This window comes from Phyllobates terribilis, unplaced genomic scaffold, assembly GCF_046119375.1.
Source record: "Phyllobates terribilis strain yellow unplaced genomic scaffold, ASM4611937v1 Scaffold_7__3_contigs__length_470593459, whole genome shotgun sequence".
Lineage (NCBI taxonomy): Eukaryota > Metazoa > Chordata > Amphibia > Anura > Dendrobatidae > Phyllobates > Phyllobates terribilis.
The window spans coordinates 415,805,871-415,832,995 of NW_027362767.1; the positions used below are offsets into that span (position 1 = coordinate 415,805,871).

The 27,125-nt window shown below is 45.9% G+C and overlaps 1 protein-coding gene across 1 annotated transcript in view; it reads right to left on the bottom strand.

Moving 5' to 3' along the window:
* The window catches only part of LOC141155107 (neural proliferation differentiation and control protein 1-like), a 39,015-nt gene extending 34,412 nt beyond the window's left edge, over positions 1-4,603 (bottom strand). The window contains exon 1 of the mRNA XM_073641762.1: positions 4,476-4,603. The gene's annotated coding sequence lies outside the window, so the exon portion shown is untranslated. The remainder of the gene's footprint in view (positions 1-4,475) is intronic.
* Between the last annotated feature and the right edge of the window lie 22,522 nt (positions 4,604-27,125).

Consider the following 27,125-nt stretch of genomic DNA (forward strand, 5'->3'; position numbering starts at 1 on the left):
TCACTGAAGGGGTTAACTAGTGGAACAGTTTTCTAGGTCAGGTCGTTACGGACGCGGCGATACCAAATATGTGTACTTTTATTGTTTGTTGTTTTTTTTTTTTCATAATAATATTTATTGATGGGTACATTATATTTTTATTGGATTATTTTTTTTATCACTTTCAGACAGTTTTTTTACTTTTTTACTTTGTCCCACTATGGGACTTTCACTTTTTTTATTCTGATCGCCTGCATGGCACAGGAATGCAGCACCATCCCTGTGCCATGCAGGCTGTCAGCGCTGGACAGGGAGAAGATAGTTTGGAGATGCACTGCGCATGTCCAAACAATCTTCCTGCTGTCTGGTGACCAGGATGTTGTCATGACGACATCGGGTCGTCAAGGCAACACCCGGGAAGCCGCGGCAGGCAGCGCTGGACGCCGGAAGAGGAGGTGGGTATCGGCGATCACCTCCCCTTGCCTCCGCAATGCTGCGATCGACTTCGATCGCAGCATTGCGGGGGTTAATGTGCTGGGAGCGGTGCAGGACCGCTCCCTTCACATTGTCACAGCTGACACCCAGCGGCGATCGCGCCCGCACAGCCTGTGTGCGCGCGCGATCGCCATGACTTACTAATACGGGTCAGGCTCTTAAAGCCCAGGGCACAGACGCGTATTAGTATGTCATGGGCTTTAAAGAAATAAAAATACACGTTTTAATTTTTTTATTGCACGCCCAGCCATCCCTCGATCTTCTGTAAAAAAATAAAATACAACCGTATCTCACCTGTCCGCCGTCACGACGCAATCCAGATTGTCCCTCGGCGATAGGGGTCACTTCTACAGCAGTGACATCAGCAATCACCGATGTCACTGCTGTATAAGACAGCAATGTGCACTAACTGGGGTGTAATCACTCATATCAGTGTACATGGCTCTGCTGCAGGAGTGAGGTCACTTGGGTTCATTAGCTGATCAGCCCTGGTGACCTCAGCATCAGTGGTACGTGGGAACATTCTTGGATGGATTACATAGCGTTTTTGATATGCATTTCTGTGCGGGAAAAAACGCAGCGAAGACGCATCAAAAACGCTACGTGAGCTCTGCTCTGGACGCTGCTGTTGGACTCCGTTGCTGGCGATGTAGCAAAGCCTTCATTTACCCCGCGCGGACATACTGGCTTGGCTATATATGCTGCAGTGTTAAAGGGGATAACCTGACTTGGCAAGTTATCACTGATCTTCACAGGATGGGCTTGTTCACACAACTGTATTTTCAGTCAGTGCTGTCCAGGGGGGAAAAAATAAAAAAACACATGGACAACGCTCAGACTCATGTTACCATAAGGCAATGTAGACAAGCAGTTTTTTTTATGGACTTAATATGCACATTAAACAATTGTGCCATGAAATAGTTTCTGCCATGCGTCCGATGAGACTCACCCCTTCAAGTCTATAAGTGCACAAAAAATATATATATATGTGTGTATATATATTTCCATAGTTGGCCACCGTCTGGCATGCAATTTTTCCAGATGAATTGCAGTTCTTTAGCATAGAAAACGGTATTTAGACTTTACATTTTTCTTTCCTTGTTTTAGGATTTGAAATTTTTATTTTTGTATTTATTTTGGAGTATTCAATAAAATTAAAAGGGTGGACAAACCCTTCTCAATCCATATGTTTGCCCCCTGTAAAATAACATACTCGCCTCCGCTGCTGGCGCCATTCTAGCGGTGTCGGCACTGGTTCACGTGACATTGTTACAACATACGATCCCTATGGTTAATCAGCAGCTGCTTCACTGTCCCCTCTTCAGACTATTCACATACATGAATAGGAAGCAAAAGAGTGGCAGCTCTTACTTCCTCCGGATGTAAGTGATTTGTCTGAAGAGGGGACAGTAAAGCGGCCACTAATTGGGCACAAGGATGTTGTAACAATGTCATGTGAGCCTGAGAAAGACAATGCCAACACCGCTGGAATGGTACCGGAGGGGAGCCGATGTGTCATTTTACTGGGAGCAAGCATGCGGATTGAGAAGGGGTTATCCAAGTAGTGGACAACTCCTTTTAACATTTTTAAAGGGACTCTATCAGCACAGAATGACTGTTCAAACCATGTACAGGCGCTCGGGAGCTTCATGGCAGAGCCAAATCATTTAAATACATCTTCCCACCTGCTTGGTTTCCATCTGTCTCCGCCCTTCTCTAGCTCTATGAAGCCAGAACTGTCAATCAAAGAGAAGGGGGGGTAAAGATTGAGAGAAAACAAGCAGGTGGGAAGATATAGTTAAATGATTGGCCCCATTGTGAAGCACCAAGCCACGGTACTTAGCTTGAACAGTTATTCTGTGCTGACAGTCCCTTTAGACTTTGGGTTTTCTTCATTTTTTTTTTTTTATTTGGTGGGAGGAGGGGGTATTCAATTATCTTTTCTCTTTGCAATGCAGGTTTTTTTTTGTACAACATTTTTTTCACAATGGCTCACACGGGTTGATTGATTTTGTGCAACATTAAAGATGCTTTTTTTTTGTCCTGTACTTTTCATCCACCATCTTGAAGCAAGAAGTCCCGTACATTAAAAATGTGCATGTTACTCCAACTGTAAAAATAAAATTGGGTTTTGTATGCAATTAAAGGTAGAGGAATACAATTATTACAATTTGCCACATTTCAAAAAAAGTTGCAAAGGATGAACATCTGGATAACATCACGCTCATCATGTTTAATAATAAGCTTCAATAAAAAGCAAAAATTAGATAACAAATATAACACATTTAAGTCACTATTAGAATCATTTTTCCTACAGAAAAAAAGCGCAAAGACAATGATGAATCCTAGGCCTTCATTTTAATGCATCTTGGACTCGTCATTTAAATCCCTTTATGACCTCCAGTACAACAGTGGTTGGTTCGGTAAAAGTGACATGCAATAGCTTAGGTTAGTAGGCTTAGAGCTTGAGATGGTGCATCTCAAAACTGTCTCTCCACATAGAATAGTCAGACTCAGCACCAAACTAGTTCTCAGAACTCCAAACTGTGTTGCAAGTCCAAGCATTCCTCCTCTAGTTGCTCTTCAGTGTTAGTTTCTGCACTCGTCTTCCTCATAATTGATGGTGCACAAGCCAGCTGTGCTCAGAATTCTGGCATTTTTGTATCCATCTTCTTTCTCTGCAAATCTCCTTCCCAGTGTCTTCACATTTCTGACCCCTGTGGTGTCACGATTTAGATCACTTGTCGGTGGCTATTAGCAGGAAAATGGAAGTCCTTCCACTGGTTTTTTATTAAACTTACCATAAAAAAGGCACATATCCATAACCAACCGGTTTCAAAACGACAAGTTTTCTTCTTGCGGTTTGCATTGGCAATATCTAGGAATTTTGACAGCATACACACACAACACAATGTCACGATTCAGCAGTCACAGAGACTGCAGTCTTCTTTCTAAAGCCTGGAATTCCCCTTTAAGGCATTTCCATGTGAAACAGTGATTAAGAATTAAGTCTTAAGAATTAAAAACTAGTATATATAAAAAAAAAATATCCAACTTTATATAAAATATTAGAATATATTTTTCTCACACTGGCTCCTTTGGAAATTTCCAGAGCTCCCATAGAAATGAAGAGCTGTGAATGGGCAGCTACCTCTCCGCTTCTGACACCATGTGCCAGGTTGCTGTTATAAATATCCCTGATGGGACAGCCCATTAAAGATCCAAAGCAGAGGAGTTGAAACTGTGGCCAAAAAAAAAAAATCCCATAGGCCCTGTTCACACTGCATCTATGCAGTGTGTTCAGGGGTTTCACTTGAATCCAGAAGCAGACTGCATCTGGGAAAAAAAAAAAAAAACGCATTCACTTGAACTCCATGCTTGTCATTACATCTTATGGGCCTGTTAAGAGTTTGTCTCAATCTTGTTTTTAATGCGATTCAAGCAGAATCCATTGCAGCAACCAGGGCTGTGGAGTCGGTAAGCCAAACCTGTGACTCAGACTCCTCAATTTCCCTTACACCAATTCTGACTCCACGACTCTGACTCCCACATATATTGCTTATATTTAAATAGATAAAGTCATAGAGGGATGGATAGATAGTGGGATAGATGGAGGAATAGATCGATTAATAGAGGGATGGATAGGTAAATAGAGGTATGGATGGATAAATATATGGATAGATAAATTATAGATAGCCATATGGATGGATAGATGGAGGGATAGATGAAGGGATAGATAGATAGATAGATAAGATAGATAAAGTCATAGATAGATGGAGAGATAGATACAGGGATGGATAGATAAACATATGGATACATAGATGATAGATAGCCATATGGAGGGATAGATGAAAGGATAGATAGATAGATGGATGGATAGATAGATAGAGGGATAAATGGAGGGAGAGATAGATGACAGCTACAGACAGCAAATAGTACATATAATTCACACATTGTACAGAGAGCACATAATAATCACCTACAATATTAGCATTAGTTACCTTCCTGTGACAGAGATGAACAGTAGTACTTTCACTTTCTCCAGCTCGGGGCCCAGGAATCAGATCCTGTGCAGGGCAGGCACCCCTCCCTCTCCTCTCTCTGGTGAAGACAGCAGAAGACCGGACAGAGGAGGGGAGATTGCCCCCTGCAGTCTGCAGCCAATGCAGGACGGGAGCACTGCAGCATACAAGTGAGTTTTGATAGGTGCGTGCCCCTGCTTCTAGGGGGGGCAGCTGCCCCCACCCCTGCCACTCGCTGGCTACGGCCATGATTCACACAGAGCGTTTTTGCGGATCCGTTTTTTGCAGTAAAATGCAGTGACTCTGGGCATCCCAGCAAAGTCAATGGGTTTCAAGATATGACATTCAGACACATCGTTTTGTGAGGATCCGTTTTTTGGCTCAAAAACGGATCCTCACAAAGAATGAGCATGTCAGTTTATGCGGCATTTTTCTTATCTGCTTTTGCTATTAAAAACATTATCTATGAGCTCAAAAACCTTTCAGGTGATGCGGTTTTTTAAAAAGCTGATCTGCTTTTGCAGCTGAAAAACGTATCCTCAAAAAACGCAGCAAAAACGCTGTGTGAATGTAGCCTTAGATCAGGAATAGAACAGCCATTTATAGGACATTTCATAACTTTCCCAAATTCCTGTGAAAAAATATTCAGCACATTCTGCATTAAACTACTGTACCCAATTTATTATACACTGCTCAAAAAAAATAAAGGGAACACTTAACAGAATATAACTCCAAGTAAATCAAACTTCTGTGAAATCAAACTGTCCACTTAGGAAGCAACACTGATTGACAATCAATTTCACATGCTGTTGTGCAAATGGAATAGACAATAGATGGAAATTATTGGCAATTATCAAGACACCCTCAATAAAGGAGTGGTTCTGCAGGTGGGGACCACAGACCACATCTCAGTACCAATGCTTTCTGGCTGATGTTTTGGTCACTTTTGAATGTTGGTTGTGCTTTCACACTCGTGGTAGCATGAGACGGACTCTACAACCCACAGAAGTTGCAAAAGCCACAGAGAGCATAAAGTATACACCTTAAGATATAACTTTTAAAAGATAATAGCAATAATTCAGGACAAAAAATTCAGATAAAAGTATGGGGAAGGAAAGGCAATGGGGCAGCACAAAATGGCATGCAGACTTACCCTATAGGCCCTAAGGGAGGAATGCCCTACCTAACAGCGGAGTAATCACCCTAATGTGTCGGCGTGGTGTCCCCGCTCCACGGAGGCTGTCCCTAGCACGTCCCTAAACAGACATACAAACATGAAAACAAAACAAAAAATAAACCGGTGTCCCAAAATTGGGAGACCTGACAGTCATATCAAAAATTAATATGCTGTAAGAGTAAAGAACCATACATCAGTTATGATAAGATGGATAAAGGAGTGTCAACAAGATAACTTATTCTATTGAAATGACCACAAACAATCAATGTCAATGCCCCAAGAAGGTTAGGGCTATAGTTGTAAAAAATAGAATTGACAGAGACCATGTATCCCTATAGAATTAGAATAGCTTTCTGCGTCTCAGTTAACCCACAAAATGGCCGATAAAAGGTATCTGCAGACCACTTTAGTAATCATATAATAACAACAGTGTTAGTCAAATATTCTCATTGAGGTAATATAACAGCAGTCAAAAATAGAAAAGAAAAAGACTGCTAGATAAGAGACATGTGATGCTCAAAATTTCATTGTGATGATGTGCACTACTCTCCCAATACTTAGTGCAATGTGCTAAATAAATTCACATCACAACCGTGCATCAGTTATGATAAGATGGGTAAGGAGTGTCAATAAGATAAAAAATAAGTTATGTCTCAGTTAACCCACATAATGGCCAAAAAAATGTATCTGCGCACCACTTCAATAATGATATAATAACAACAGTGTTAGTCAAATGTTCTCATTGAGGTAATATAACAGCAGTAAAAAAAGAGACTGCTAGATAACAGACATGTGATGCTCAATAATTCATGGTAATGATGTGCGCTACACTCCCAGTACTTAGTGCAATGTGCTAAATAAATTCACATCACAGCAATCACGTAATAAGAAACTTCTAGATTGCAGACTTATCTGATGCTGATTGCTTCATTATCACTATATAAAGATGAGGTCCCAGTACCAACGCGTTTCGCCCCCTCCTAGGTCAGGGCTCATCAGGGGACAATCACAGGAGTACACCATAATAGGTAGGGCTGGATGGAGAAGTAAATATATCCCATCAATTGAATCACCAAGCCAAAAGAGTCAGTGACCCATCAGGCTTAAATACACCCCCTGCAATACTTGTACAGGAAACACCTGTCAGCCGTATCGAACCCGGTTGAGCATTCACCACCATGAGGCACTGCTGGAATGCTGAGTGCGTGCCAACGGCAATTTGTTTCTTCTGTATGTGGCAATGTAAGTCACATCCGCCGCGCGAGCTCAATGGAACGCATATGCGTGTCACCAGTACTTCCGCCCGCGGCAGAAACATGACGTCACTTCCGCCGCGCGATCATGGTGGAACGCAGATGCGCCTCACCAGCGCTTAGAAAGAGCAGGAGACACCAATTCTATAAGTTATAACAAGCGCAAGATCAGGAAGTTATAGACATCAAATAAGATCCTAACACTAGGCATAGAGGATTTGTTGAAGAAAACATAACGGTGAAATAATGTACAAATCAGTACAGGTCACTTTAGAAGATTGGGAAATATAAAGGTGTAATAATAAAAAGTTATAAGCCCACTAAACTGTATGTCCTAAGGGCCTAAATATAAAGACTAACAGGAAATACCAGTAGTCTGATTGTCCAAACTTTCATGCACCAGGATACCGACCATGAAACAGTAAATGTATATATAAGTCCAAATGACATAATGCCAGTATTGATTCCTATAAGTGGGTATGCTAATAGAACGAGTAGACTTAGACAAAGCTAGAGAAGTTTAGTTGTTCATTTATACCTCCTGGGTTTTGGGATTCCAGCCAGAAAATCTATCTACATTCCCTCTGCAGGATCACTTTATCCCAATCGCCCTGGCGGGCTGGAGGGCTAATCACTTCAACAGAGCAAAACGAAATAGAGTCTAGATTACCACCATGATAAGTGTTTACATGTTTCGCTAGGGGTGTCTCCCTTTTGTGTCTGATGTCACCTAAATGTTCCCCAATACGGATTTTGAACTGCCTTTTAGTTTACCAACGCGTTTCGCCCCCTCCTAGGTCAGGGCTCATCAGGGAACAATCACAGGAGTACACCATAATAGGTAGGGCTGGATGGAGAAGTAAATATATCCCATCAATTGAATCACCAAGCCAAAAGAGTCAGTGACCCATCAGGCTTAAATACACCCCCTGCAATACTTGTACAGGAAACACCTGTCAGCCGTATCTAGCGCGGTTGAGCAATCACCACCATGAGACACTGCTGGAACGCTGAGTGCGTGGCAACGGCGATTTGTTTCTTCCGCATGTGGCAATGTAAGTCACATCCGCAGCGCGAGCTCAATGGAACGCATATGCGTGTCACCAGTACTTCACTTTTTATGCCGGGACTACCCAGGCGACATAGTCAAGGCGGCATATAAGAATGCGCTTGGACAAGATAGGTCCAAACTATTGTTGCCTCATACCAGACCAGAACCTGAATCCATGACAAGACTGATTGGTACTTTTGACGACCAACATCCACGAATTATGAGTATTTTGAGAAAATATTGGGGTATATTGCAAACTGACCCCGACATTAAGAAGTGGATTTCATGTTACCATGAATTATTGAGCATCACATGTCTGTTATCTAGCAGTCTCTTTTTTTGACTGCTGTTATATTACCTCAATGAGAACATTTGACTAACACTGTTGTTATTATATGATTATTGAAGTGGTCTGCAGATACATTTTTTCGGCCATTTTGTGGGTTAACTGAGACGCAAAAAGCTATTCTAATTCTATAGGGATACATGGTCTCTGTCAATTCTATTTTTTACAACTATAGCCCTAACCTTCTTGGGGCATTGACATTGTTTGTGGTCATTTCAATAGAATAAGTTATCTTGTTGACACTCCTTACCCATCTTATCATAACTGATGTATGGTTCATTACTCTTACAGCATATCAATTTTTGATATGACTGTCAGGTCTCCCAATTTTGGGACACCGGTTTATTTTTTGTTCTTGTTTTTTTGTTTTCATGTTTGTATGTCTGTTTAGGGACGTGCTAGGGACAGGCAAGGGACAGCCTCCGTGGAGCGGGGACACCATGCCGACACATTAGGGTGATTACTCCGCTGTTAGGTAGGGCATTCCTCCCTTAGGGCCTATAGGGTAAGTCTGCATGCCATTTTGTGCTGCCCCATTGCCTTTCCTTCCCCATACATTTATCTGATTTTTTTGTCCTGAATTATTGCTATTATCTTTTAAAATATCTATTAAAAGTTATATCTCAAGGTGTATACTTTATGTTCTCTGTGGTTTTTGCATTTTTTGATACACCTATTTAACACTACTATTTGAGCCTTTGGTTCTTGGTTTTGTTTTTGAATACTATGGCCGGATTCCTATCGGGACCTATTTATACGAGTAAATGGCTAGATGAGGCTAGAGAGTTTTTTTCTGGTAATGAACACGATAGCACTACTTCAGTTGAACCAAATTTGAAGAATATTTTTGTGGATCTTTTGGAGGCATATAGGAATAACATTAAGTCGTGGTGGGAAATCCAATCTTTAGAAAACTATATCAAACAAGGAATAGTACCACGGGGACTCAGGATTAATTTAGTACCTGCACCCAGGAGTAGATCTGAAAATCTTCTCTTAAGGTGGCAGAAAGAATCAACAGCCTCCTCATTAAGATTTATGCAGATTCTCCTTGAGGAGGAAAAAGTAACCTTTGATAACTCCTCAACTAACCTTAAAGAGCATATTGAGCGTGCTCTAAAGTTTAAAACTTCCTCGGAATTCTGCACTAGAGAAGAGAACCTAAAAGGTATCAGTTGAGAAATATCAGCTTACTTTGAAAGATCGTAAGCACAAACGATTTTTAAGAGATCTTGCCGACTTTAAGGATAAACGAGCTTATCCTGCCCTCTCCAATAAACCGGGTGGCCCAACTGATATTTCATCCTCGGCTCTAGAATCGTCTGACACTGAACATTCAAGGAGGGAAGTATTCAGGTCTGTAACTAGATCTAGAGGTCGTGGGAGAAGAGGCCAGAATATGAGATGGCTAAGTCGAGAGCGTTTGGGTCAGGTACCCTCGTATTCCTCCTCTTCCTCATTAGCATCTCCCTCAGGTACGACTTCTTTTCTAGAGAGCAGGGGCAGTCGATATTTTTTACAAGATCGGACTGCAGCCTACAACAGATAGGGCACTCTGGGAGATCATCAGCGACCAAGGGTCAACGGAGACTTAACCAAAAGGTGGAGAACTCCGATAGTACTATTATTAATTTATCATCACCTGTCCTTACTGACACTGAAAGGAAAGTATTAAAGGCAGGCCTGTCCTTTGTACCGACTACTCGGTTTGATCCCTTTACCTGGGTAAAAGACTTAAATCTTTTTTTGAGGAAGCTCAGATGGAAAAAATTCTTTACTCTGAATGACAAAGCCAAATGTCAACAATTGGGGATTGGGATGGATGAGCTCTTTGATGTCTATTTATTAACACATCTGGCAGATGAAAGTGCCAGTGATGTAGGACAAGACCCCTTCTCAGATTTGAAGCTAAAAAGCTCTAAATTTCCACCCATGGGTGAAGTTAGTAGTATTGATATTTTTTCAACATTAGTCACTGAGATTAAAAAGATCAACCCTAAATTACATAAAATCAATTCAAATCTTACTGTTGAAGAACGTAGAACCTTACAAGATCTGAATAAGGATACCTCTCTGGTGATCAAACCCTCCGATAAGGGGGGTAATGTAGTTATCCTTGACTGTGATAGTTATGTGACAATGTGTATGGACATCCTAGCGGATGCCACTACCTACCAAACACTACGTAAAGATCCAACGATGGACTTTGAGGACTCTGTCAAAAATACTTCAACAAGCCAAAACTGATGGGCTGATCTCCAAAACTGAATTTTTATTTCTGCTCCCAAAATATCCAACGATTGCAACGTTCTATGCGCTCCCAAAGATCCATAACAGTTATCCACCTTTGAAAGGGAGACCGATTGTGTTGGATATTGATGCCTTAAGTCAAAACTGTAGCGTCTACCTGGACCAGATTCTTAGACCATTTGTTACGGCTCTCCCCTCTTATCTTAGGGACACAACCGATCTTCTAACTAAATTAGATGGTATCACTGTTGATCCAGGCACCATGTTAATATCTATTGATGTGGAAGCATTATATTCTAGTATCCATTATACAGCAGGCCTGCAGGCAGTGGAGTCATTTTTAAGTACGAGAGGCAATCATTTCATCTCGCATAACAGATTTGTTATTCAACTTCTTGATTATGTGTTGAGACACAATTATTTTCTTTTTCATGACAGGTTTTACCACCAGCTTAGGGGCACAGCAATGGGGAGCCCTTGTGCTCCCACGTATGCTAACTTGCTCCTGGGCTGGTGGGAGGACACGGTTGTTTTTCGGGATGGGGATGTCATCTGGGGCACCTTTATTCAATTTTAGGGCCGTTATATAGATGACATCCTCATCCTTTGGACTTGTGATAAGTCATCTTTCATTGATTTCATGCAATACTTGAATGCTAATAACCTAGGTTTAAAATTCACCTATGAAATAGGTGATAAGTTTCCTTGACGTGATGATTTCAATTGATGAGTCGGGCCTTTTAAGATCCTCAATTTATCGTAAACCTACGGCAGCTAACGGTCTCCTTAAATGGGGGAGTTACCATCCAACCCCACAAAAACTAGGGATCCCGAAGGGTCAGTTTTTAAGATTAAGAAGGAACTGTTCCTCAACCCCTGACTTCTGTAAGAAGGCTGTAGATCTCAAAGAATGGTTTTTATGCCGGGACTACCCAGCCGACATAGTCAAGGCGGCATATAAGAATGCGCTTGGACAAGATAGGTCCAAACTATTGTTACCTCATACCAGACCAGAACCTGAATCCATGACAAGACTGATTGGTACTTTTGACGACCAACATCCACGAATTATGAGTATTTTGAGAAAATATTGGGGTATATTGCAAACTGACCCCATTAAGAAGTGGATTTCACATTCACCCTCGGTCACTTTTAGGAGGGGTAAATCGATCAGGGATCACGTAGTACATAGCCACTTTACCCCTCCTAGGAAGGAGGCTACCTGGTTGGATAGAAGATCGGTTGGCACCTTTAGATGTGGCCATTGCAGCTTCTGTAAGTTTGTTTCGCCATCTACAACCTTCTCTAGTGCAGTAACTAAGCGTATTTATAAGAACAGACACTGCGCCAATTGTACAACTACAGGTGTAATATATCTCTGTACTTGCACATGCCCAAAATATTATGTCGGAAAAACTAAAAGGCAGTTCAAAATCCGTATTGGGGAACATTTAGGTGACATCAGACACAAAAGGGAGACACCCCTAGCGAAACATGTAAACACTTATCATGGTGGTAATCTAGACTCTATTTCGTTTTGCTCTGTTGAAGTGATTAGCCCTCCAGCCCGCCAGGGCGATTGGGATAAAGTGATCCTGCAGAGGGAATGTAGATAGATTTTCTGGCTGGAATCCCAAAACCCAGGAGGTATAAATGAACAACTAAACTTCTCTAGCTTTGTCTAAGTCTACTCGTTCTATTAGCATACCCACTTATAGGAATCAATACTGGCATTATGTCATTTGGACTTATATATACATTTACTGTTTCATGGTCGGTATCCTGGTGCATGAAAGTTTGGACAATCAGACTACTGGTATTTCCTGTTAGTCTTTATATTTAGGCCCTTAGGACATACAGTTTAGTGGGCTTATAACTTTTTATTATTACACCTTTATATTTCCCAATCTTCTAAAGTGACCGGTACTGATTTGTACATTATTTCACCGTTATGTTTTCTTCAACAAATCCTCTATGCCTAGTGTTAGGATCTTATTTGATGTCTATAACTTCCTGATCTTGCGCTTGTTATAACTTATAGAATTGGTGTCTCCTGCTCTTTCTAAGCGCTGGTGAGGCGCATCTGCGTTCCACCATGATCGCGCGGCGGAAGTGACGTCATGTTTCTGCCGCGGGCGGAAGTACTGGTGACACGCATATGCGTTCCATTGAGCTCGCGCGGCGGATGTGACTTACATTGCCACATACAGAAGAAACAAATCGCCGTTGGCACGCACTCAGCATTCCAGCAGTGCCTCATGGTGGTGAATGCTCAACCGGGTTCGATACGGCTGACAGGTGTTTCCTGTACAAGTATTGCAGGGGGTGTATTTAAGCCTGATGGGTCACTGACTCTTTTGGCTTGGTGATTCAATTGATGGGATAGATTTACTTCTCCATCCAGCCCTACCTATTATGGTGTACTCCTGTGATTGTCCCCTGATGAGCCCTGACCTAGGAGGGGGCGAAACGCGTTGGTACTGGGACCTCATCTTTATATAGTGATAATGAAGCAATCAGCATCAGATAAGTCTGCAATCTAGCAGTTTGTTATTACGTGATTGCTGTGATGTGAATTTATTTAGCACATTGCACTAAGTACTGGGAGTGTAGCGCACATCATTACCATGAATTATTGAGCATCACATGTCTGTTATCTAGCAGTCTCTTTTTTTACTGCTGTTATATTACCTCAATGAGAACATTTGACTAACACTGTTGTTATTATATGATTATTGAAGTGGTGCGCAGATACATTTTTTTGGCCATTATGTGGGTTAACTGAGACATAACTTATTTTTTATCTTATTGACACTCCTTACCCATCTTATCATAACTGATGCACGGTTGTGATGTGAATTTATTTAGCACATTGCACTAAGTATTGGGAGAGTAGTGCACATCATCACAATGAAATTTTGAGCATCACATGTCTCTTATCTAGCAGTCTTTTTCTTTTCTATTTTTGACTACTGTTATATTACCTCAATGAGAATATTTGACTAACACTGTTGTTATTATACGATTACTAAAGTGGTCTGCAGATACCTTTTTTCGGCCATTTTGTGGGTTAACTGAGACGCAAAAAGCTATTCTAATTCTATAGGGATACATGGTCTCTGTCAATTCTATTTTTTACAACTATAGCCCTAACCTTCTTGGGGCATTGACATTGTTTGTGGTCATTTCAATAGAATAAGTTATCTTGTTGACACTACTTTATCCATCTTATCATAACTGATGTATGGTTCTTTACTCTTACAGCATATTAATTTTTGATATGACTGTCAGGTCTCCCAATTTTGGGACACCGGTTTATTTTTTGTTTTGTTTTCATGTTTGTATGTCTGTTTAGGGACGTGCTAGGGACAGCCTCCGTGGAGCGGGGACACCACGCCGACACATTAGGATGATTACTCCGCTGTTAGGTAGGGCATTCCTCCCTTAGGGCCTATAGGGTAAGTCTGCATGCCATTTTGTGCTGCCCCATTGCCTTTCCTTCCCCATACTTTTATCTGAATTTTTTGTCCTGAATTATTGCTATTATCTTTTAAAATATCTATTTGAAGTTATATCTTAAGGTGTATACTTTATGTTCTCTGTGGTTTTTGCATTTTTTTGATACACCTATTTAACACTACTATTTGAGCCTTTGGTTCTTGGTTTTATTTTTGAACCCACAGAAGTTGCTCAGGTAGTGCAGCTCATCCAGGATGGCACATCAATGCGAGCTGTGGCAAGAAGGTTTGCTGTGTCTGTCAACGTAGTGTCCAGAGGCTGGAGGCACTACCAGGAGGCAGGCCAGTACACCAGGAGATGTGGAGGGGGCCGTAAGAGGGCAACAACCCAGCAGCAGGACCGCTACCTCCGCTTTTGTGCAAGGAGAAACAGGAGAAGCATTGCCAGAGCCCTGCAAAATGACCTCCAACAGGCCACAAATGTGCATGTGTCTGCACAAACGGTTAGAAACCGACTCCATGAGGGTGGTATGAGGGCCCGACGTCCACAGATGGGGTTGTGCTCACAGCCCAACACCGTGCAGGACGCTTGCCATAGGACACCAGGATTGGCAAAGTCGCCACTGGTGCCATGTGCTCTTCACAGATGAAAGCAGGTTCACACTGAGCACATGTGACAGACGTGACAGAGTCTGGAGACGCCGTGGAGAGCGATCTGCTGCCTGCAACATCCTTCAGCATGACCAGTTTGGCAGTGGGTCAGTAATGGTGTGGGTGGTATTTCTTTGGAGGGCCGCACAGCCCTCCATGTGCTCTCCAGAGGTAGCCTGACTGCCAATAGGTACCGAGATGAGATCCTCAGACCCCTTGTGAGACCATATGCTGTTGCGGTTGGCCCTGGGTTCCTCCTAATGCAGGACAATGCCAGACCTCATGTGGCTGGAGTGTGTCAGCAGTTCCTGCAAGATGAAGGCATTGAAGCTATGGACTGGCCGTCCGTTCCCCAGACCTGAATCCGATTGAGCACATCTGGGACATCATGTCTCGCTCCATCCACCAACGTCACGTTGCACCACAGACTGTCCAGGAGTTGGCAGATGCTTTAGTCCAGGTCAGGGAGGAGATCCCACAGGAGACCATCCGCAACCTCATCAGGAGCATGCCCAGGCGTTGTAGGGAGGTCATACAGGCATGTGGAGGCCACACACAATACTGAGCCTCATTTTGACTTGTTTCAAGGACATTACATCAAAGTTGGATCAGCCTGTAGTGTGTTTTTCCACTTTAATTTTGGGGGTGACTCCAAATCCAGGCCTCCATTGGTTAATAAATGTGATTTCCATTGATGATTTTTGTGTGATTTTGTTGTCAGCACATTCAACTTTGTACAGAACAAAGTATTCAATGAGAATATTTCATTCATTCAGATCTAGGATGTGTTAGAGTGTTCCCTTTATTTTTTTGAGCAGTGTATATTTTAGGAGTCGGAGTCGGTCCATTTTATACCGACTGCGACTCCACCAAAATGAGCACTGACTCCACAGCCCTGTCAGCAACGATGGGTGACCAGGGATTTATTGTACTTCAGAAGTGGTAATGAACTATTAAGCAACAGGACTGTGTAATCTATGACCAAGGACATGAGGTTAAAATCCTGAAGGATGTGAAATCATGCAACACTGCCTCCACTAGGAAAAACTGTTGCATTTTAGCTAGTATAGTCCCTGCCATAGACTGATATCTGGTGACATGTAGACTCTCTTGGGATTTAATTCAATTTTTGGCAAAAAATATGCAGCCCTTACGTAGGGAGGTTATATAGAAATGTTTAAACAAACAAACCCTGTACTTTTAGTTGAAGCCAACAGACTTTTCAATAATGGTGTAAATAGGGCAATTATGTGTGAAAAACACTATCTCTGTTCTCCCAACGTGTGACAATCCAGCTTTTTTTTTTATCACATCACCACCAGACAGCCCATAATGAGAATTATAGTTTTGCAATAGTTGGATAACTTCACAGCCCCACACCATGACATGTTGCCTGAGATATTAGGTTGGGGAGGCGCAATAACTTGATCATGGCTACCCCTTTTCACATGTAAAGTGCCATGGAATAAATGGCGCAATATTATTATAACGCTATTTATTCCATGGTGCTTTATATGTGAAAAGGGGTATACATAATAAAAAAACAAGTACAACAATCTTGAACAATACAAGTCACCAACTGGTATAGAAGGAAAGAGGAGCCTGCCAGCGAGGGCTCACAGTCTACAAGGGATGGGAGAGGATAAAGTAGGTGAGGGTAGAACTTGAACGAGGGTTACTGCAGGTTGTAGGCTTGGCGGAAGAGGCAAGTCTTCAGGTTCCTTTTGAAGGTTTCCACGGCAGCCAAGAGTCTTGATATGTTGGGGTAGATAGTTCCAGAGTATGGTAAAAATCTTGTATGCGATTGTGAGAAGAGGAGATAAGAGGGGAGTAGACAAGGAGCTCTTGTGAGTATCGGAGGTTGATTGCAGGTAAGTACCAGGAGACTAGGTCACAGATGTATGGAAGAGACAGTTTGTGGATGGCTTTGTATGCCATGGTTAGGGTTTTGAACTGAAGTCTCTGGGCAAATGGGGAGCCAGTGAAGGGATTGACAGAGAGGAGAGGCCAGGAAATAGAGTGGGGACAGGTGGATTAGTCGAGCAGCAGAGTTTAGGATAGATTGGAGGGGTGCGAGAGCATTAGAAGGGAGGCCACAGAGCAGGAGGTTGCAGTAGTCAAGGCGGGAGAGGATGAGGGCATGCATGTGTTTTGCAGATTGTTTATTAAGGAATGTACGGATCTGGGAAATATTTTGGAGTTGGAGTCGGCAGGAAGTGGAAAGGGCTTGGATATGTGGTTTGAAGGAGAGATCGGAATCAAAGGTTACCCAAAGGCAGCGAACTTATGGGACTGGGGAGAGTGACCAGCCATTGACTTTGATGGATGTCTGTTGGGGTGGGGGGGGGGGTTGAGTGAGATAATAAATACACGATAGAAATCATTGCATAAACAAGATCAAAGTTGTTGGCTCATAAAGCCTTAGTTACTTACCGGTAACGGGATTTTTCGGAGCCCATGACAGCACCACGAGAGAGAGAGGATCCGCCCATCAAGGACAGGAAACCTACAGGTTAAAAAGGGCGGCACCTCTCTCCCACCTCAGTTTAGTTAACAGACCATGAGAGGACCGCCAAGGTTAATTACAACAAAACAAATTCATTTTAAGCCAATTACTTTAACCCTAGAACGCATGACCATAAAAATCTACTTTTTCACATACCTGGGGCCTTTTAGGCCCGTGTGAAAATAACATGGAATAACTCAACTATATACCTGAGGAATACCTAGAGTTTCAAAATTCTAACTAAAGTAATCTTGCAGAAAATAGAAAACAATTAACAGGGTGGGCCTGCGAGGCCCCAGGTATGCGTTCTAGGGTTAACCAACTTCCCCCGAGGGTGCAAAAAAGGAAATTAACTCTACGGGAGTGCGAAAACTCCAGTGTAGGGAGGGGAATATAAGGGTGCTGTCATGGGCTCCGAAAAATCCTGTTACCGGTAAGTAACTAAGGCTTTATTCGTACTCCCATGACAGCACCACAAGAGAATTACAGAGACAAAAGGAGATTAGGGAGGGACCACGGCTTGAAGCACCCTTCTCCCAAAGGTGAGATCAGAAGAGACACCTAAATCCAATCTATAATGCCTATAGAGGGTGGAGGGAGAAGACCAGGTGGCAGCCTTACATATGTCTTCGATGGAAACCCACATCTTCTCCGCCCAGGAGGTTGCTACTGCTCTGGTGGAGTGAGCCCTCAACCCCTCAGGTATTTCCTTATCCCCTGAAGAGTAGGTGAGGGCGATGGCCTCTCTAATCCACCTCGCAATCGTAGATTTTGAAGCTTTACAACCTTTCCTAGCCCCCTGATGGCATATGAATAGGGAACTATCTTTCCTAAAACTGTGTGAAACCTCCAGGTATTTAACCCCTTTACAACCCAAGGTGGTTTGCCAGTTAATGACCAGGCCAATTTTTACAATTCTGACCACTATCACTTTATGAGGTAATTACTCTGGAACGCTTCAACGGATCCCCCTGATTCTGAGATTGTTTTTTCGTGACATATTGTACTTCATGATAGTGGTAAAATTTGTTCGATATCACTTGCGTTTATATGTGGAAAAAAAACGGAAATTTGGCAAAAATTTTGAAAATGTTGCAATTTTCAAAATTTGAATTTTTATGCCCTTAAATCAGAGAGATGTGGCACACAAAATAGTTAATAACATTTCCCACATGTCTACTTTACATCAGCACAATCTTGGAACCAAAATTTTTTTTTATTGGGGAGCTATAAGGGTTAAAAGTTGACCAGCAATTTCTCATTTTTCCAACAAAATTTACAAAACCATTTTTATAGGGACCACATTATATTTAAAGTCACTTTGAGGGGTATTTATGACAGAAAATACCCAAAAGTGACACCATTCTAAAAACAGCACCCCTCAAGGTGCTCAAAACCACATTCAAGAACTTTATTAACCCTTCAGGTGCTTCACAGGAATTTTTGGAATGTGGAAGAAAAAAATGAACATTTAACTTTTTTCACAAAAATGTTACTTTAGACCCAATTTTTTTTTTTTTTCGCAGGGGTAACAGGAAAAAATGGACCCCAAAATTTGTTGTGCAATTTCTTTTGAGTAAGCAGATACCCCATATGTGGGGGAAAACCACTGCTTGAATAATTAGCGGACGCCATGTTGCATTTGGGGAGCCCCTGATGTGCCTAAACAGTTGAAACCCCCCACAAGTGACACCATTTTGGAAACTAGACCCCTCAGGGAACTTATCTAGATGTGTGGTGAGCACCTTCAACCCCCAAGGCCTTTACGGAAGTTTATAACATGGAGCCGTGAAAAAAAAAACAAACTTTTTCCACAAAAATGATGTTTTAGCCCCAATTTTTTTATTTTCACAAGGGTAAGAGGACAAAATGGACCCCAAAAACTTGTGCAATTTCTCCTGAGTACGCCAATACCCCATATGTTGGGAAAATACAGTGTTTTGGCGCACAGCAGAGTTCAGAAGGGAAGGAGCACTGTGTGACTTTTTGAACGCAAAATCAGCCGGAATCGAGAGCGGACGCCATGTCACGTTTGGAGAGCCCCTGATGTGCCTAAATAGTTGAAACCCCCCACAAGTGACCCCATTTTGGAAACTAGACCCCTCAAGGATTTTATCAAGGGGTATAGTGAACATTTTGAACCCAGAGGTACGACACAGAATTTGATGACATTAGGTCATCATATTGAATACGTTGTCATTAGTAGTGTTGAGCGAGCACTAAAATGCTCGGGTGCTCGAAGCTCGGGCCGAGCTCGCCGTGATACTCGGGTGCTCGACCCGAGCAACGAGCCCAATGTTAGTCTATGGGAGACTCGAGCATTTTTGCGGTGGCACCCCCGGCAGTCTTTTAAAAGCCTAACAAGTGCCCAAACCGATAGTGACAGTGCTCAAATGACATGGGGACAGCATGGAGATCGCCCCAGGAAGCATTTCTGACCCCCAGGTCACTGCTGTCAACAACGTGGTCAGAGGTATTAAGCCACTTTTACGGGCTCACAATAAAACGTTCAAAAACGAAAGTGAAACTTTTTTCCTGTGAAATATGTTAAGGAACATCCTTTCCAGGGAAAAGACTTGTGTATAAGTTAAAATAAATGACCAAAAACAAAAATACTCCTCCACACCTTCGGTTATGTTCACAAGTAGCATTTTTTATGCGTTTTTGCACTTTTGTATTGCTTTCAACTATGACAAATGCATTCACCGGGAAATGTCATTTTAACATTTTACAATCTTATCTGGCCATGTGCTGTGTGACACATGCATAAAGTGCTGAAAAGACATGGGAACAGCATGGGGAAGACCCCTGGAAGCATCTCTGACTCCCAGGTCACTGTCTAAAAGTGTGCCCATCATAAGTGATCCTTGCCGCATCAGAAGATGCAGACTTGCAACTATCCCCATGCAAGTTCTAGTCCCAGGGCAATGTTCAATTGTACCTCCCCCATTCCTTGCAATACAAGCGCAAGTATGCAGCCTGCCACCCACCCACCCCCAGGCTGCAATACCATACTGCTTGCTTGCTTGAACTTGAAATTGGGCCTTTTAGGCATGTGGAGGCGGAATCTGGCCACCACATCATGGCTGTGTTGGCGGCCTGGAATCCATAATCAGTTCCCAGCCGCCCGGCGGCCGGGTGTCCATACTCTGTCCCCAGCCGCCCCGCGGCCGGGTGTCCACACACTGTCCCCAGCCGCCTGGGGGCAGCCGGTTGTCCACAAAAGGTCCCCAGCTGCCCCTATTTCTCCTTGGAACATCCCCCCACACACTTTTCTTAGCCCGGCCTGCTTTAGGCAGCATTGGACGAGCCCACCAGAGAACCAGACTCCTCCGGTGGGCCCTGACTTCTCCATCGGTGGAGTTGAGAGTGCCAAGGTGAGGAGCATGATGATGATGATGACAGAAGTTAGCATCTGCTATGTTTTCTTTTAATGCAAGTGTAAGTGTGCAGCCTGCCACCCACCCACCCCCAGACTGCAATTCCATACTGCTAGCTTGCACTTGAAATGGGGCCTTTTAGTTTGCAGGAGGCCGAAGCTGGCCACTACCTCATGTCTGCTTCGGCAGCGAGGTATCCATATTCAGTCCCCAGCCGCCCCTATTTGTCCTGGTGTGCCTTATACATAAGATTAAGCGCGTATACCAAAACATTACCTGTGCCCTCCCCAGTGCATTTAGTGGGAAGGAGAGCCTATTCCGCTGTAGTGTGTGCATGCCAAACCCCTGTTCATGGTACATGCGAAGATGCCTCCCACTTTGCACCTGTCGTTGCAGACTTGCAACTATCCCCATTCAAGTCCTTGTCCCAGGGCAGTGTTCAATTGTACCTCTCCCATTCCTTGCAATGCAAGCGCAAGTATGCAGCCAGCCACCCACCCACCCCCAGGCTGCAATACCATACTGCTTGCTTGCTTGCACTTTAAATTGGGCCTTTTAGGCATGTGGAGGCGGAATCTGGCCACCACGCCATGGCTGTGTCGGCGGCCTGGTATCCATACTCAGTCCCCAGCCGCCTGGTGGCCGGGTGTCCCCGCTTGCTCCCCAGCCTCCAGGGGGTGGCCGGGTGTCCATACTCGGTCCCCAGCCACCTCTATTTGTCCCGGTAACCTTTCCCACACTTTACTTAGCCTGGCCTGCTTTAGGGCAGCATTGGCCGAGCCCACCGGACTATCAGACTCCTCCGGTGGGCCCTGGCTTCTCCATCAGGGGAGTTGAGAGTGCCAAGGTGAGGAGCATGAGGAGGATGATAGAAGTTAGCATCTGCTTAGTTTTGTTGTAATGCAAGTGTAGCACCCCGAGGGCACGGCTGCTACAGGGGTATTGCACCTCAAACCAGAGGTGTGATATCCCACTCCCGGGTAAGGATGGAGTATGGATCAAGGCTCGGTAGGCTGCATACAGCACACACACCCCATTTCCGTGGGACAGCTCAACGGTGCTCCCACTAGACAGAAGTGCAGGCACGACAGCATCTGTCCCTGACTGGAGTGGGGAGGGGGGTGGAATACCCAGTGCTGTAGGGGCAGATAGGGGTTGGTTCCTGAGCATAGGAAGGAGCCCATTGGTTGCTAGTCACCTGGGCTCATGGTCAGAGGGAGGTATAAAAGGTGGGCACCATCTTAGAACAGTGTTCAGTCTGGGAGAGGAAGTGACAGAGCAGGACCTCTGTGGAGCTCTGCTCCGGAGGCGGGCCTAGCCTGTGAGGCCCAGCCAGCACTGAGAGAGAAAGAAGAAGAAGTTCAGTCTGTGAGGAGAAGTGGAGAAGGCAGGGAGCAGGGCTGCTGCATGGGCTCTGCTCCCTGGGCAGGCCTAGCACAGAGGCCGGGGCCAGAGAGAGAGGAGAAGGAACAGTGGAAAGGAAAGGGAGCAAGACCAGAACAGAAGTAACAAGTGACACAGAAAGGCTCAGGAACGAGAAGGAAGAGAGAACCCTAAGGACCCAGGAAATTGCGGGTGACGGGTTGGCAGAACAGGGTACCGGATCCAAAACTGGTGGAAGCAAATCATCTTCAGCCAAGAACCGGAGGTCGTGACCAGCCCTTGGTGCGACCCCTCGCTACACCTTGCTAGGAAGGCATACCATAGAGGGTCAGGGACGTGGGCACGTAGCCCTCCCAAGAGAAAGCCCGCGGGAGCTGGACATAAGCTTGGTCACTGGCGGGGCACGAGCCGGAGGAAGGACGGAAAGGAGCTTTTGAGACATACTCCAGAAAGACCTGGGAGTTGACCGAGTCCCTTGCCTGGTGGACGCAGCACGGCTTGGGTGGTCACTGCTTCGCGAGAGTGACCTGGAGAATACAAACTGTGAGTAAAGGACATTGGATTGCAACACGTTGTCTGTGACTTCTTGCTCCTCCGGCACTATTGGTATTGGGGCTATCTGCACTATCACCCCCACCATCCACGACACTGCCCTGGGGCTGTACTCTTCCCGTGGGGAGTCACACTACCTAAGCTGCATACACCATCTGCCCCAGCGGTCTGCCTTGCAGCGGCGGTCCGCACTGACCGCATTCCACGGGTGGCGTAGTCGGACTATTATCTCACCAATAACCCTACCTCTGATTTGACCACCCTGGGCACGGACCGGGTCATCACCACGGAGACTACAACCCCCAGCGATCCGGGTATTCCCCGCACACACAACACAGGCCCAGGGGGCGAGTCAACTTTGGCGTAGTCGGCAGGATTCAAACCAACCCGTCACCAGCGGGTATTGCGTGCCTGAAAAAGACTTTTGTACTTACCTGTGGTGAAGTTTCCCGCCGTCTGGAGTCGTTTCCCGCCATCGGACGCCATCTTGGGTCGTTTTCCGCCATCTTCCCGCCATCCGCAGCCGCTTCCCACCATCGGACGCCATTTTCGGGACGCCGCATGGGAAGAAGAGGGGCGTGGACGCCGAAAGCGCGCGAGATCCGAAGCTCCGCCCCACGCACTAATGCTGCGTAAGGTCCTGGAAGGGAGAGGGAGCGACGCTGACGTCACAGGAGCGCGACACAAGGTCCTCAACCCCGACGATAGACTGCGGAGCCGCGGCCTACGGAGGAAGATCATCGCAAGGTAGGCCACGGTCCATCGGGGGGGAGGAAGACATCGGGAACGGAGAGCAAGATGGCGGACCGGCAGCAGACTAAGCTGCCCAGCATCGGCAGTGCCCCAGTCGTCGCAGGCCCCGACCAGCGCCAGGAGAAGACGCGTGACGCAGGAGTGGTCGCGGGAGCAGGTAAGAGGAGTCTCCCTGTCCCGGACGCTGCCAGCGTCAGCCTGCTCCCGGGCTCCCTGGTGGAGCCGCCGATTCCGGGCGCTGCAGACACCGACCTGCTCCAGACCCCGCAACAAGCCCTGCAGCCGAGCCCTCCATCCCTGGGCACCGCCACCACCAGCCCGCGCCCAGGCCCAAAGTCGCACCCTCTGACCCCGGGCGTCATCAACAGCGGCCTTCTCCAGACCCCGCCGCAAGGCCTACTGCACTAGGGTGCCAAGGCACAGTACGCCCTCCACGTTCACCGGCTCACGGAGGAGAAGCTGCAGTACCACCAGTACGAGGAAAGCCAAGAGGACCCGGACGGGTCTGAAGACTACCCTCAGGAGGGAGAGCAAGGAGGACGTAGCTGTTAAAAGAGAGCAGCGTGAGTAAAGAACTGTACATAGTTACCCGTTAGGGTACAAGGACTGTTTTTCTTTTGAACTGTCCCCGTTAATAAGTGTGGTCCCCGTTGGGACAGCTAAAAGACTGTTACCCGTTTCCAAGTTACCCCCTTCCTTACCTGGCTGAGGACTGTGAACAGCCATTCCCCCTTTCCAACCGGCCGAGGACTGGGAACAGCCAATCCCTTGTAAATAGTTGCGCTTCTTGAGGCGCCCCCTACTGGTTTTATAATGAAACTGCACCTCTACCTCAAGCACCTTTGAGAACAGTGAATACCTGGTTGCCAGTTGCACAGCAGCCAGATGTTAAGAATGTGTTTTTGAAGAATGTTTTACTTGCAAAAGTTTTATAATGTGTCTTATGGTAAAAGAGTTCCGGAAGTAATAACCATAAGTGTTTCATCAGAGTGTTTCCCATAAAGGGAATTGTGCAAGTGTGTCTGTTTCCTGATGTAAGCAGTTATTGAAAAAGTTTTTGCATCCCCTGTGAATTGTTTTTGCTCTGTTCCAGCCCGAGGACGTGCTGTGCTTTACCAGGGGGGAATGTAGCACCCCGAGGGCTCGGCTGCTACAGGGGTATTGCACCTCAAACCAGAGGTGTGATATCCCACTCCCGGGTAAGGATGGAGTATGGATCAAGGCTCGGTAGGCTGCATACAGCACACACACCCCATTTCCGAGGGACAGCTCAACGGTGCTCCCACTAGACAGAAGTGCAGGCACGACAGCATCTGTCCCTGGCTGGAGTGGGGAGGGGGGTGGAATACCCAGTGCTGTAGGGGCAGATAGGGGTTGGTTCCTGAGCATAAGAAGGAGCCCATTGGTTGCTAGTCACCTGGGCTCATGGTCAGAGGGAGGTATAAAAGGTGGGCACCATCTTAGAACAGTGTTCAGTCTGGGAGAGGAAGTGACAGAGCAGGGCCTCTGTGGAGCTCTGCTCCGGAGGTGGGCCTAGCCTGTGAGGCCCAGCCAGCACTGAGAGAGAAAGAAGAAGTTCAGTCTGTGAGGAGAAGTGGAGAAGGCAGGGAGCAGGGCTGCTGCATGGGCTCTGCTCCCTGGGCAGGCCTAGCACAGAGGCCGGGGCCAGAGAGAGAGGAGAAGGAACAGTGGAAAGGAAAGGGAGCAAGACCAGAACAGAAGTAACAAGTGAAACAGAGGCTCAGGAACGAGAAGGAAGAGAGAACCCTAAGGACCCAGGAGATTGCGGGTGACGGGTTGGCAGAACAGGGTACCGGATCCAAAACTGGTGGAAGCAAATCATCTTCAGCCAAGAACCGGAGGTCGTGACCAGCCCTTGGTGCGACCCCTCGCTAGGAAGGCATACCATAGAGGGTCAGGGACGTGGGCACGTAGCCCTCCCAAGAGAAAGCCCGCGGGAGCTGGACATAAGCTTGGTCACTGGCGGGGCACGAGCCGGAGGAAGGACGGAAAGGAGCTTTTGAGACATACTCCAGAAAGACCTGGGAGTTGACCGAGTCCCTTGCCTGGTGGACGCAGCACAGCTTGGGTGGTCACTGCTTCGCGAGAGTGACCTGGAGAATACAAACTGTGAGTAAAGGACATTGGATTGCAACACGTTGTCTGTGACTTCTTGCTCCTCCGGCACTATTGGTATTGGGGCTATCTGCACTATCACCCCCACCATCCACGACACTGCCCTGGGGCTGTACTCTTCCCGTGGGGAGTCACACTACCTAAGCTGCATACACCATCTGCCCCAGCGGTCTGCCTTGCAGCGGCGGTCCGCACTGACTGCATTCCACGGGTGGCGTAGTCGGACTATTATCTCACCAATAACCCTACCTCTGATTTGACCACCCTGGGCACGGACCGGGTCATCGCCACGGAGACTACAACCCCCAGCGATCAGGCTCCGGGTATTCCCCGCACACACAACACAGGTCCAGGGGGCGAGTCACAAGCGCATGTATGTAGTAGCGGCTAGGCCTGAGGTGGTCAGCGTTTTGGCGCAAATCCTACCTCCTCCGAGGATTGCTGGATGTTTTCCTGCTACTATCCAAGTTCTATGACTCCCGTTAAAACAAAGCTTCAGGTGATAAATGATGGATGAGGTAGTGGCAAAGGAGAAAGAGCAGGAGGAACAGGGACCATTCACATCAATATCAGGCCGGTCAACCAGATAATGTCTTGTAGGATATGTTTCTGTAACAAAAGGAGCGGTTCGGCTACACAGTTATAGGGCATACAGTGCGTGCAATGCCTACCAAAAATTTCAAGGCACTCCAATGCCCCTTGGAAATGACATGGAGGTCAGAGGGCGATAACTAAACCTTTTTTTCCATTTATAGCAACTGGGTCTCCTGTGCACTGTTGGCCTATGCAGTGAATGGAAGGCTTTCCAAAAATTATGAGGAACTGCAATGCCCCTTACAAGAGCCATGTGTGGCACCCCAGGGGTCTGGTCACCACAGTAATAGAGATATTACGTCGGAGAGCCAAGTGGGAGGTTTCCTGGTCAGGATCCCTTAAACATGCAACATCCTCCTGCCCCAATCCTGGGAGGGGAGAATTCTGCCCTTATAAACTGGATCTGTGGCAGGGTTGAGTGAGTCAGAGAACAGTCAGAGTCAGAGTGAGAGCAAGGGAAAGTAACAGCAAGGAGCTCTGTAGGAGCTAAAGACCAGGGGCTGGAAGCAGAGCAGAGCTCGCCCTGGCAGAAGACAATAGGAACCGGACACAGGAGTCCGAGGCTGTGAGGACTTATATATCCAGCAGCAGAAACCAGCCGGCAGGGGATTTCAGGTCCTCTGGCCATAGAAGCCCGGAGGCTCAGTCACAAGCAAGGGACCAGCACCGCCGTCGTGGAGCGGAGGCTAACAGAAGGCCCCAAGTCACCAGCCATACGGGTGAGCACTACACGGTACACTCAGGGACGTGGGCTACTTGTACCCGCTTACAGCAAGGTAGCCAGGAAGAGTGCAGACAGACGGGGAGGCCTACAACTCCACCTGGCCAGGGGAACTCCTGCTTGCTCACAGACTGACCAGGCCTCTTATGCTAGCCAGTACTCCCGGGAGGGTCTACCTTATAATCATCAGTAAAGACCCTGAACTGCACTGCAAAGACTCTGAGTCATTCCTGCTGCGCTTGTGCACCATCACCCCCATCATCCACACTCACTGCCCTGAGGCTATACTCCTCCCGTGGGGAGTTATCCCATTCTCTGCTGCGCACACAACACCAGCCTCAGCGGTCTGCCTCGCAGCGGTGATACTCCCTGACCGCAATCCACGGGTGGCGCAGTCGGACAATTAACCTCAAAACCT